Source organism: Protopterus annectens, chromosome 10.part0, assembly GCF_019279795.1.
Source record: "Protopterus annectens isolate FY-2018-M chromosome 10.part0, PAN1.0, whole genome shotgun sequence".
NCBI lineage: Eukaryota > Metazoa > Chordata > Ceratodontiformes > Protopteridae > Protopterus > Protopterus annectens.
This window is the reverse complement of record NC_056744.1, coordinates 1,788,647,549-1,788,661,384: the sequence shown is the minus strand read 5'-3', so window position 1 is coordinate 1,788,661,384 and position 13,836 is coordinate 1,788,647,549. Positions and strand designations below refer to the sequence as shown.

Here is a 13,836-nt window from a genome sequence, read left to right as displayed (position 1 = left end):
ATATTAATAGCAGTCAATAAAATATCTGCATGTAAATAAATGATGACCAAACCTGTATTTCTTCTGGAGATGAAAGTTCGAATCTGGGCTGTCAAGCATTTTCTTTAACTGTCTTCCTCTTCTTAAATAGAAGGGTGTAATGATGAAACACTGTGTGCTTGGAGTTCATTTGCATAAAAAAAGGTTGATAAAATAACACTGTCGACTCTCTTGTGATTTGTTTATTTATTTAAGTTCGATGATGCTGTCTTTCATAACTTCCTCAAATGAAAAAAAAACAAAACAAAAAGAAAACACCACTTTTGTAGAAAGACATGCTGGTGTGATGCTCAGATAAAAGTGACAGTTATCGCTCAACAAGTTTCTAAGCTGTTGTCTGGTCGTCCTAGTCCTCTTCCATTCTTGAAATAGTTACACAATGGTGGGGACGTCTGCGTTCCTCAAGTGTATTTAAATATCACTGACAAAAATGCTTGCATTTTAGTATAAGAAAACACAAGCAGGTCAAACAGTCTGTTTAATTGCAGTTGTTTCAATTCTCTCTCCCATCAACATTATTTCTCTGGGTACTTTCCTACTATTCTGTCTGCTGTCTATAGCTGCTGCTTCATCTGCCAGCTTTCATAGCTTGGTAGGGGGAAAGGACAGAACCAACGGTTTAGCATCCTTTGGGAAGGTAGTAATTTCAGCAGTCTTACAAGCTACTGAGGTCTCCGAGGATTCTGTAAAGAGACAGCACAAAGGCAGCATAAAGTCTAAAAAATTGTGAAAAGTTCACATGAAGGCTGACAGGAGTTTAAGAATCTTGTCAAAAAATGGAAATTCTGGACTTAATACAAAATGGTAAAAACAAAAATCAGGACTTGGAGTGGATGACGTTGCTACTTTATACACCTCACCTATTTTAATAGCAGTAAGCAGGTAAGAAGATATATAAATAAGAAACATAATTTACTGAATACGTTAGTTACTGATGATTTTTTATACACAGGAACAAAAGATTAGCATTTTTTTCAGAGAAGGAACTATACTAGGATAAGCCTGCATACTCTGAATAGAGAACAATTCAACCTCAGATTCTACTTTTCTGCGTATTTATTTAGTCTGTCCAAACCCTTCTCAAACTCTTCAGATAATCCATTGCTGTAACTGTCTGTGCCACCTTGCTAAGAAGTTAGTTTCCCACTCAAATATGTTTGAATCAAACTCAGTGAAGAGTACTGGACCCAGGACAGACCCCTTCCCCCGCAGTACTCTACAAGTTACTTTCCTAATTCCGAATGTCGTTCATCTCAGCACAACTCTCTGTGTCGAAAAAGTTTCCATACAGCTATTCAGGTCTTCAGTCTTTTCCTACCTACAGCCTCTCCAGTTTTCTTGAGCCTCCTGTGTGGGGCTGCTTCAAAGGGCTCACAAGTTCAGTAAGACAAGTTCTGCTAGTAATTCCATATCAAGTTTGTCTGCAATCCAGTCGCAAAAGTGGATCAGGTTTGACTGCCAGCTCTTTCTGACTAGAAGCCTATTTATCTTGGTCGGAGTCCTGGGGATTGCAGTGCTCTAGATGTGCACAGCCTTCACCCCAGGAGTCTGTCTCTGATTTTTCTTGCTATTGCCTAGTTCATTCCTACTCCCCTTCCTCATCCAAGGACACCACACTTGCTGTCTTCCAGTCTTATAGTACTTGTGCACTTCCTAGTGATCTGGAGAAGATCTTCATCAGTGAGTCTGACAACACACTTACCGGTTTTCTGAGCATTCTGGGAAGAGTCTCATTTACTCCTTGCACTTTGCCTTGTCCACCTCTTCTCTCTCTCTCTCTCTCTCTCTCTCTCTCTCACTCTTTCCAGATGTCTGTCCATTCTGGATATACTATGAGACATAGAGTCCTAATCATCGAACAGCAGTCTGAATGAGTCAAACATGCTGAACAACATTCAGATTGAAATCGCAGGTGGCATTGATTTAAAAAGCACTTTGTGTGTGTGTGTGTGGGGGGGGGGGCACTTTACTCCCTCCATGAGGGTACTTTCTCTTATGGCGGGCTTGGCATAATGGTTAAGGTCTTCAACTCATAGACACAAGGTTTGATTCTAACTTTGGGTTATTGGCTCAGCTTAAAATGGCCCTTCAGAGCAATTAGTCTAATTTTTAGCTATGAACCTACATCTCCCTAAACTCTCTAAAGGGTGAGAAAATGTCTGCCAGAATTATGACCTTGCAATGCAGCTGTACAGTATAAAACTGTTCCAGTTACTGGATAATTGTGAGTTGATATCTGGGAGATAGTATTCAGCATGCTACACTTTGTTGAAAGGTAGGACTCCTATCCATTATTCTCCCCATGTTGTCTCATATCCCTGCCAGCATGGCATTCTTTCCTTAAGGAATTTTAAAGCAAGATTCGTTCAGTACCTCTACTTTTTCACAGTGTTCTGTGACCTGCCTCTGATCTTTCCAAAGCTGTGTCAGGTCTATTCCTCCCTCATTTTTGTTATGTACTTATAAAGGCCTTTATTTCCTTTTTGGTCGTACCTGCTGACTCCCTTTCATTTTTCTGCTCTGCTGCCCTCACCTCTACCTCCCTACCATCTCCTTCTTACTTTCTGCCCTAATTGTTAGCCTCACATTCCTATGTTACTATATTAGCCTTCGCTTAATGCCTCTGCCTCGTCCCCTAGTCCATAGCCCAAGTACTCCATCCCTGATGCAGTTCTATAGCTTCTTTTTTCCATCAACTTGCTTCTTGACTTTCAAACACATTTTTGACATTTTCCTTCAATACAACGTAATCTTTCTTCCTAAAATTCCACCCTGCTGTCTTGTTTTCTTCCCCTTAATCTAACCTCCACAGAGGCATGGTCACTGTTAGCTAATGGTACCATAACTAGGACATCCATGACTCCATCTTCCCCGGCTAGGACCACATCCAAAATTCTCCTCTTTCTGGTACATTTCTCTCATGGTGTAACACCTTAGTTACCTCCCACTTCATCTCTACCGTAAAACTTGGAATCTCTCAGTCTCCTGTTGTCATATTTAAATTCTGCATGAGTAATGCCTTCTACCCCACCCTCAGATTCTGTCCTATACTCTGTCATCCTTCTCCTATAATATGCACTGGAGATGATACACTACATCACTCTACAAGTTCTTCTGCCCTTTCTCTCAATTTACCTGTCAGGGCACTTAACCTCGGGTTTGAACCTGCTCATTTCCCTGACCTAGTCTTGATATGTCCTATGATGATCAATCCAAAAAGAACGTAGACAGACAGACAAACAGATGCTTAAACAGAAAACTAGACAAATGCACAAATAGGACTCTAATGCTAGAACACATAGAAAGAGAACTAGGCTGGAGAGAGAAAACCTATGATCAAAGAGAATAATTTTCATGACTTGTATATTTTAGAGGAGTTACATGAAGGATAGAAAACAGTACCTGTACTTGTAGGAGATGAAGCTATGCCCCCTCACCACATAAGGTTAGGAATGAGAGTAAATCTGCCATGGCTGATTGCCACATCAATTAAAAAAAACGATAGGAAGATGGACGTGCAATTTGGGCTAGAGAAGATGTAGCAAGAGTTTAAAAGGAGACCCCTGACCAGAATTCAATTCCCATATATTGTGCTATAAAAAACTTACTTTATAGAGAAACTATAGATAGGGAACATATATTAAGCCACTTACTGGTACCAAAAGGTTTTAGATCTCTTGTAATGAGACTGGTTACTAGTACCAAAATGTTTTAGATCTCTTGTAATGAGACTGGTCACTAGTACCAACATGTTTTAGATCTCTTGTAATGAGACTGGTTACTAGTACCAACATGTTTTATATCTCTTATGTTTTAGATCTCTTGTAATGAGACTGGTTACTAGTACCAACATGTTTTAGATCTCTTGTAATGAGACTGGTTACTAGTACCAACATGTTTTAGATCTCTTGTAATGAGACTTTAGATCTCTTGTAATGAGACTGGTTACTAGTACCAACATGTTTTAGATCTCTTGTAATGAGACTGGTTACTAGTACCAACATGTTTTAGATCTCTTGTAATGAGACTGGTTACTAGTACCAACATGTTTTAGATCTCTTGTAGTGGGCCTGGTTTAGATCTCTTGTAATGAGACTGGTTACTAGTACCAACATGTTTTAGATCTCTTGTAATGAGACTGGTTACTAGTAGTACCAACATGTTTAGATCTCTTGTAATGAGACTGGTTACTAGTACCAACATGTTTTAGATCTCTTGTAATGAAACTGGTTACTAGTACCAACATGTTTTAGATCTCTTGTAATGAGACTGGTTACTAGTACCAACATGTTTTAGATCTCTTGTAATGAGACTGGTTACTAGTACCAACATGTTTTAGATCTCTTGTAATGAGACTGGTTACTAGTACCAACATGTTTTAGATCTCTTGTAATGAGACTGGTTACTAGTACCAACATGTTTTAGATCTCTTGTAATGAGACTGGTTACTAGTACCAAAATGTTTTAGATCTCTTGTAATGAGACTGGTTACTAGTACCAACATGTTTTAGATCTCTTGTAATGAGACTGGTTACTAGTACCAAAATGTTTTAGATCTCTTGTAATGAGACTGGTTACTAGTACCAACATGTTTTAGATCTCTTGTAATGAGACTGGTTACGTACCAACATGTTTTAGATCTCTTGTAATGAGACTGGTTACTAGTACCAACATGTTTTAGATCTCTTGTAATGAGACTGGTTACTAGTACCAACATGTTTTAGATCTCTTGTAATGAGACTGGTTACTAGTACCAAAATGTTTTAGATCTCTTGTAATGAGACTGGTTACTAGTACCAACATGTTTTAGATCTCTTGTAATGAGACTGGTTACTAGTACCAACATGTTTTAGATCTCTTGTAATGAGACTGGTTACTAGTACCAACATGTTTTAGATCTCTTGTAATGAGACTGGTTACTAGTACCAAAATGTTTTAGATCTCTTGTAATGAGACTGGTTACTAGTACCAACATGTTTTAGATCTCTTGTAATGAGACTGGTTACTAGTACCAACATGTTTTAGATCTCTTGTAATGAGACTGGTTACTAGTACCAACATGTTTTAGATCTCTTGTAATGAGACTGGTTACTAGTACCAACATGTTTTAGATCTCTTGTAATGAGACTGGTTACTAGTACCAACATGTTTTAGATCTCTTGTAATGAGACTGGTTACTCGTACCAAAATGTTTTAGATCTCTTGTAATGAGACTGGTTACTAGTACCAACATGTTTTAGATCTCTTGTAATGAGACTGGTTACTAGTACCAACATGTTTTAGATCTCTTGTAATGAGACTTTTAGATCTCTTGTAATGAGACTGGTTACTAGTACCAACATGTTTTAGATCTCTTGTAATGAGACTGGTTACTAGTACCAACATGTTTTAGATCTCTTGTAATGAGACTGGTTACTAGTACCAACATGTTTTAGATCTCTTGTAATGAGACTGGTTACTAGTACCAACATGTTTTAGATCTCTTGTAATGAGACTGGTTACTAGTACCAACATGTTTTAGATCTCTTGTAATGAGACTGGTTACTAGTACCAAAATGTTTTAGATCTCTTGTAATGAGACTGGTTACTAGTACCAACATGTTTTAGATCTCTTGTAATGAGACTGGTTACTAGTACCAACATGTTTTAGATCTCTTGTAATGAGACTGGTTACTAGTACCAACATGTTTTAGATCTCTTGTAATGAGACTGGTTACTAGTACCAAAATGTTTTAGATCTCTTGTAATGAGACTGGTTACTAGTACCAACATGTTTTAGATCTCTTGTAATGAGACTGGTTACTAGTACCAACATGTTTTAGATCTCTTGTAATGAGACTGGTTACTAGTACCAACATGTTTTAGATCTCTTGTAATGAGACTGGTTACTAGTACCAAAATGTTTTAGATCTCTTGTAATGAGACTGGTTACTAGTACCAACATGTTTTAGATCTCTTGTAATGAGACTGGTTACTAGTACCAACATGTTTTAGATCTCTTGTAATGAGACTGGTTACTAGTACCAACATGTTTTAGATCTCTTGTAATGAGACTGGTTACTAGTAACTGGTTACTAGTACCAACATTTTTTAGATCTCTTGTAATGAGACTGGTTACTAGTACCAAAATGTTTTAGATCTCTTGTAATGAGACTGGTTACTAGTACCAAAATGTTTTAGATCTCTTGTAATGAGACTGGTTACTAGTATCAAAATGTTTTAGATCTCTTGTAATGAGACTGGTTACTAGTACCAAAATGTTTTAGATCTCTTGTAATGAGACTGGTTACTAGTACCAACATTTTTTAGATCTCTTGTAATGAGACTCGTATATAGTCACATTTGGGTGGACATTTAGGCATGGATAAAACAATGGCTAAGATTTTAGTTTAAGTTTTACTGATCAGGTATTATGAATGAAATAGACAACTCCTTTCTGAGCAGCTTAACCAGAATGCCAAAAGACAGCACCTAACAGAGCTTAAGGAACTATTTCAAAACTTTACCTGTAATAGAAGTTACATTTGAGTGAACGGCTATGGACCTTTTAGGTCTCCTTGTTATATGAAATAATGGTCACCAGTACATGCACCATGATGTTTCCAGAAGCAGTTCCCCTGACATGAGTAAATGCTAATAATGATGCTATTATATTCCAAGGTAAGAATTCTGCAAAATATCCTTATATACCAAGGTACACCATTCATGTGCAGAGTAATGCTTGAGCTGTTCCTGTTCTTTAAGGTGAAACAAATGAGAATGTCTGTACACCACCCTCAAACAGATGGGCTAGTAGAAGGCTTTGACAAAACTTTGGAATCCATGCTACATAAAGCTATAAAACAAGATGGGACAATTGGGACAAGCTGCTTCCCCACCTTCTCTTCACTCTAAGAGAAGCATGCCAAATCAACTGGAGTAACTACTGTTCAGCTCTTGTAATGGTAGATGTGCAAGGAGATTACTAGACATACCAAAGGAAACCAAACACTCCCTTTAAAAGTGCAATAAGATATTTCACAGAACTGTAAGACAGGCTAAAGGCCGTAATTCCTGGTGTCAGAGAGCATATGGAAAGACCCCAAGAAGCCCAAAAGAGAGGATATGTTTTGTTCATATTGCAGAGGGCAGAATGCTTCTGTAGATGCCCTCCACTGACAGCAAATTTCTCAGTAAAATGTAGCATTTTAATTTGGAAGTGATTGAATATATGCAATAAATCACAAATTGAGGCAAACTGGAAAAAGAAGACCAGCACATATATATTGCATAATATATATTTATGTAGAAAACTCATTGACTCTGTCAGCTGAGAGTTATATTTATTTATTTGCTTGTTTTACTTCTCTGGATACAGAACTCTGCCTGCCCTTTTCCTTCCTGAATGAAAGCATAGTGCCGATGGACTCATTGCTTCCTCTTCACTGGTCATCCAGTTACGGAAGAGGTCAGTGCAGAATGGTAGTGACAGTGCAAGGGCTCTTACAGTGGCAGTAAAAGAAGTCAGAAAAAAACTTCACAACTACTACTAGTGGAAAGTGGTCATATTCACAATGATCAGTGCCATAACTGCCCCGGCAGTGGTAGAACCGTTAACTCTCTTAATCTCAATGTACTTAAGTATGGTATTCCAGGCCCTGGTGTAGCATCAACATTTCAGATGTTAAAATTCCTGCATCAAAAAACAGTTCACTTTCCCCCCATCTTCTCTTACCAGAAAAAGAGAGTGTTATCTCCAATAGGTAATGTTACAACATGTTTTAAATTTACTTTTTGCCTTTTCCGAGTCCACAGTGAAAGTTTTAATTTTTAACATCTTTCATTTATCTTTTGGGGACATATAATAATTTGGCATTTAATCAGTGTTTAGAGTCACTTGTCAGGAGTATAACCTACTAACTTTTAAGAAGATTGTAAGGGGAAGGTTGTTTCATAACCTTCAGTGTTGAGTGGAATATATCTTGCCATTTGTATATTATTGCTTTTCGTTTTTAGTACTTTATCACTTTTTCCTATTATTGCTATTTATTTTTAGTACTAAGTTAACTGATATGTTTCCTTCCCTAACAGTGTGCTCCAGACATAGACTTTCAGACAGAACTGCACTAAACTTTGTTCTCTAGACCAGCCCTTAGTAACCTATAAAAACAGAAGTTATTGCAACCATTTTATTTTTCTTGTACGGAAGCATTGTACCTTCTGAAGTTCTTTCAAGTGGCTTGTTTGAATGTTAAAAAAATCAGAACTGCATGCATTATTAGGTTACATCAGTCACATATAAAGTGGTACAATGAACTCCTGTGAGTGACTAGATGTGCCCTTTGGAATTAGATGGACTATCGAAAATGCTTTCCTAACTTTGGTAGGTACATACTATTGATATTCTATTATCCATAGATCTTTAGTGATGGTTTCATTTTGTGTGATTTGACCGTGTATCTTGTAATAACAATTTATGTCCTTCTTGCCAAGTCTTTTGATGTTACATTTGTTGACACTAAAGTTGAGGACATTATTACTGTACAAGATATGCATTTTGTAGATCATTATGATGAAATTCAGCATATTTTCCTGAAATAATTATGTTACCCAGTTGCACTTGTTAGGATATTTATCTATAGTCTGTTTCCCACATACAAGTTTGAAAAAAATGGCTTAGAAAGCAGTGACTCCAGTACAGAGCTATGAGGGTCACTACTGGTAGCCCTACTGAGATCAACAGGTAGCTCCCATCCTAACTTACTCTCTTCTGTTGCTTAACCAATGTTTTACCCAATGAATTTCATAGATATTTTCCTACAATGCTTTTCATTTGACAGATATTTAGGTTTACCTTGAATCTATGTAGGAAGCCACTGTGTATGTTGTGTGGTGCCATGGTACTTCAGCTTTTTTTATTTTACTTGTAGCGGCAGTTATCAAGTCTATAGTCACATAAAAGATGCCTCTCCCAATTTTGGCAGCACTCTGACATATTTCTTTGCTTATTATGAAATTTCCAATGACATTGTTCTGTGTCTTGTGGCTGGAATATCACTTCATTGTTATTCAAAATGTGTTACAATCACAGCTTTTCCCTTTCAGCTTTGTAACATAATTTAAGAATACCTTATAACTGCTTTCAGTCATTGAAACCAAGCTAATTTCCTTAGTTAGATTTGAAAAGTTTAATAAGACATGTAAGCAGTTTATGTACTTTTTTTTTAATCTGAACTTGTTTTTATGGCTCGGGTAGTTTTAAAAATGAGCTAGTACCTCTTTCTGATGTTCTGTATCTTCTTAATTTTGTGATTCTACCAAAAAGTTTATATGTTCACAAATGCAGAAGTTAATAATATCACAGATCGGGTCCTGTTCAGGTGTTCAAATGTTTCAATGATTGAAACATCGAACCCAGAACAGTGAATGTGCATAATGTCGAGCAAATGTCAGCAGCGAAAAAGAGGGCATTTGTGTGTGGGAGACCATGCAACGGTAAGGGTAGGGATTTGCACTTACGTCACTGCTGTGCAATCTCAGAGTTGTTGTTGTAAGTAGCAGGGGATGTGGGGGTGCAGGGGGGACTTTCCCCCTCATAAAGTGTGTTATTTTATTTAGTTTTTTTTGGCATTATGTCATTTGATGATATGAGCTTGATATATTATTACACAAACATGTGTATGTTTGAGTAACTAAACTAGACCCTGCATAACTCATGAATACTGTCTTGAGCATAACAGTTTTTGGCCATTAAGGATGTTATCCTAGTATGTTTTCATGTATATGTCCTTTATTGTATTTCCATTGGTATAGTCTAGGAAAAGTTATTTTTTTATTACTGTTTGATTTTACTCTTACATTAAAGATGATGGTATCTTCACCAGTGTTAAATACATTGTTTATAACCATGGGTGCAGAGCAGAAAGATCCTAGGTTGTCACTGTAATATTTGAGATATTGACTTCCTTAGCTGGATTCCATGTAACATGCATACATATAATATTTCAAACACCTGCATTAATGACGTTCTAGCCTGCCAGTTTACCAAAGCAGTTGTTCCCATAATAAGTGTCCAGGCTATTCTTAATTAATATCTAAAGCAGTACTTGCTTAAATGTAGTTTGGTAGTCTGTTCCATGCATCAGCTCCATACATCAGCTGCTCTCTCAAAGAACCCATTAGTACACTTCTCATTCCTATAGAATCTTCTACATAGGTTGTCTGAGGAGTCTCTGCTACTTTTTGATAACCCAAACATTCCTAGGCATAGTTGTCTCTAAATGTCCTATATACCTATATAAGATCTCCGCTTAGATATCTGTAAGAGGGGTCTATATCACATGAGCGAATTGCACAAATTGCTAACGCTCATTATATCGAACGTACCAGACCTTGAACTTCCTATTGTGAGGGGCTACTCCCCCCACGCCCCCTGCTAAATATATATTCCAACTCCGAGATTGCACTACAGTGAGGAAAGGGCAAATATCCCATTCTTCAGTGTACCACGATCTCAGAAAAAGCACTTTGAGGTCAGATATGTTCGATATTATGAGCGTTCTCAATTTGTGCGATTCACTCATATGATATAGACCCCTGTAAGACACTGTACAAGTTCAGATATTTTAGTCTTTCATAATAACTTAAATGGTCACATCCATGGATGTCCTTGGTATATTTCTGCTGTACTCTTTCCAGTTTACTCATGTGTGTTTTCTTAAAAGGTTTCTATATTGTTATTCCATACTAAAGTTTGGGTCTAATGTAATTAACAAACAAGTACTTCATCATTTCTGATTTCCTAGACTTTATAAATCTTTTTATATAACCTATAGTTCTATTCAGTTCTAGTTCAATTGGTTGATATGATAGAAAAACTCAAAGCTGAATCTACACATATAACCAAATCCTTAATGAATCTACAGTTTCAATCACTGCATCCTGTATTAAATATTCACCTTTCAATTTATGTCTCCCAAATCTCATATACTTAGTTTTTGATGTATTTATCAGTGACTCCCCAGAGACTATTCCAGGGACTCCCCAGACAATGGAATAGACTGCCCATACATGTCAAGCAGAGCGCCTCTTTGGCCCTCTTCAAAAGGAACCTTGACGACTGGATGGGAGAAAGGAAATTCACCCCGGGGATCATGTCAGTTGCCCTGCTAGACAGGGGTCCAGGGAAGCAAATAGTGTGGGAAGAAATAGCCAGGGAATTATTATGGCTAGGCTTGTATAAGCCCTAGGGCCGATAGCCTAGTACCAACCTATCAACCTATATTATTCTCCTGTGCTGAAATGGTCAATTTAGTCAAGTTCTTTTGCAGACATGCCCTATCTGTAACACCTGTAATCAGTTTACCCATTTTCAGGTCGTCTGCATATAGACTGTAGAACACCTCATGTGAAAAAGGTAGGTCTGAAAGATACAGTCTAAACAAGTAAGGGCCTAGGACAGAGCCCTGTGGGACACCCTGACTGTAACCAAAGAATTTGCCTGTCTATTTGCTGCATGATGCTTGCCATGTCCTATTTGTAAGCCATGCAGCTATCCATCTTATCAAGAGTACAGCAATACCTAGTTGTACTAATTTATTAATCAGTGTTTTGTGCATGGCCCTGTCAAATGCTGAAGTTAAATCTATATAAATTATATGACAGCAAACTTTTTCATTCATAGCTGTTATTATATCGTTATAGAACATCATGTTACAGGTGGTAATAGATCTGTTTTTAACATATGCATGCTGATATATGGTTTCAAGTCTCAGCCTATCCAGTTCTGACAAGAACGTATCCAATATTACCTTCTCCATTATTTTTCCATAACATGAAAGTAGACGTAAAGGTCTATATGACTCTGGGTTTGTCCTATTCCCCTTTCCCTTAAAGACAGGTTTAATAAGCGCATGTCTCCAATCTTGAGGAATCTCCACATGTTTATAAGTTAATAGATATAATGACATTTGTAAGTTTTTGCTGAAGTATTCTCCATGTTATATATTCCAAATTGTTTTGATTAATATAGTCAGTTAATACAGGATCATATTTATGTGATGGTGAGTACTTTACCCAATCAGTGTTTGGGTAGTTAAGTCCCACCATAAGGGCAATTTGTGTTGCTTCTTTATATCCTGGAGTTTAGTCAGGAAGTCTTCATACTTTGTATAGGACATAATGTATGGTAGATCCTATAGTATTATATTCGTTATAACTGGTATTAATTAGTGTATCAGTAATTTATAGTACAAAGTTGACTTACAAAGACCAAGTCACTGATATTTGTGCATCAGATCTGCAACAGTGAAGGCAGTTATTCCCTGGAACATCTGGAACATTTGTTGTATGAATGTTTGGTCTTTAAATAGTGTTTTATTATGGTACATTTATCAACATACTCCAAGCAGAGGAACGTTTCTAGATCACTATTGTTGTTGAGGCTTCTCACATTTAGCAATGCCACCTTTATTTCTTATTTTTTATCTTGTACGGTTTTCTTTTTGTTTTTTTCTTTTTTTGTCTTTGAACTAGTGATTATGAGCTGTTTATGTCATTATTTTGGTATTAGTTGTATGTTTTGAAAACTAATAGTTTAGAAAAAGGCTGCATGTTGATCAGAATATTAGAAAATGGAAATCTCTGAGATGAATCTCTTTACTTGGAAATTTTTGCATAGATCTTTCTTCACACCACATAAAATCGAATTAATGAACAAGCAGAAACAAGTTTGCTGGAAATGTAAACAAGAACTTAAAGCAGATTGGCAACACATGTTTTCTGACTGTACTGCCTTACCACCATATTAGAATAACATTAATCTCTTTTACGGACTTTTTTGGAGATAAATTTGTTTTAAAGCTGCAACTTAAGAAAAAAACAAAAGAAAGAACCCAGAGGACCAGACATCTGCAACCTGTTACCACACACAACACCAGCTTATGTTGGAGTGGTAAACAAGTATTCCTTCAGCCAATGATGTTGAAAAACAAGGTACAGTCAAACAAGCAGTTCTGTATCCGATTGTACAAGAAACCAGTCCGTTAGGAAAAAGACAAAGTTGCTTTTAATAATCCACAATAATCCACAAAAATCATAAAAAACGAGCGCTTTCGCCTGGCGCATCCCAGGTTTTTTCAAGTTGTATTGTGCTGTATGGCTGCAGAAGTGTGGCTCTACAGTAGTAGATGGCCATACAGCACAATACAACTTGAAAAAGCCTGGGATGCGCCAGGCGAAAGCGCTCGTTTTTTATGATTTTTGTGGATTATTGTGGATTATTAAAAGCAACTTTGTCTTTTTCCTAACGGACTGGTTTCTTGTACAATCGGATACAGAACTGCTTGTTTGACTGTACCTTGTTTTTCAACATCATTGGCTGAAGGAATACTTGTTTACCACTCCAACGTAAGCTGGTGTTGTGTGTGGTAACAGGTTGCAGACGTCTGGTCCTCTGGGTTCTTTCTATAAATTTGTTTTATCTATAACTGATCCTTTTTAACACTCCTACTCCTATATGTGTTAAAAAATGAAATACTGTATTTTATGGTCTATACTATCTATAGTGAGATAGGTTATAACTCATGACTGGAAGAACGAATCTACACCCTCCTTCAAAAAATGTATAAATATTGCAACTGAAATCTTCACCTGGAAATCATTACAATTACGTCAAGAACAACCAGGATTACCTGTTGCTACAATGCATGGACAAAACTTAAAGATCTGCTTGACCAGCATAAATAACTGCATTTTAGATTTAATGTAATGTATAATAACTTAAATGACTTGATGGTTAATGGACACTCCTGTAAATAG

At 37.0% G+C, this 13,836-nt stretch overlaps 1 protein-coding gene across 2 annotated transcripts in view; it reads right to left on the bottom strand.

Annotated features, from left to right (window-relative positions):
• Positions 1 to 180, bottom strand: part of LOC122814026 (carbonic anhydrase 4-like) — a 329,800-nt gene extending 329,620 nt beyond the window's left edge. The window contains exon 1 of one of the 2 annotated variants that reach the window (XM_044086610.1): positions 53 to 180. The gene's annotated coding sequence lies outside the window, so the exon portion shown is untranslated. The remainder of the gene's footprint in view (positions 1 to 52) is intronic. The other variant, XM_044086611.1, reaches the window with a different exon arrangement.
• Positions 181 to 13,836: the final 13,656 nt, after the last annotated feature.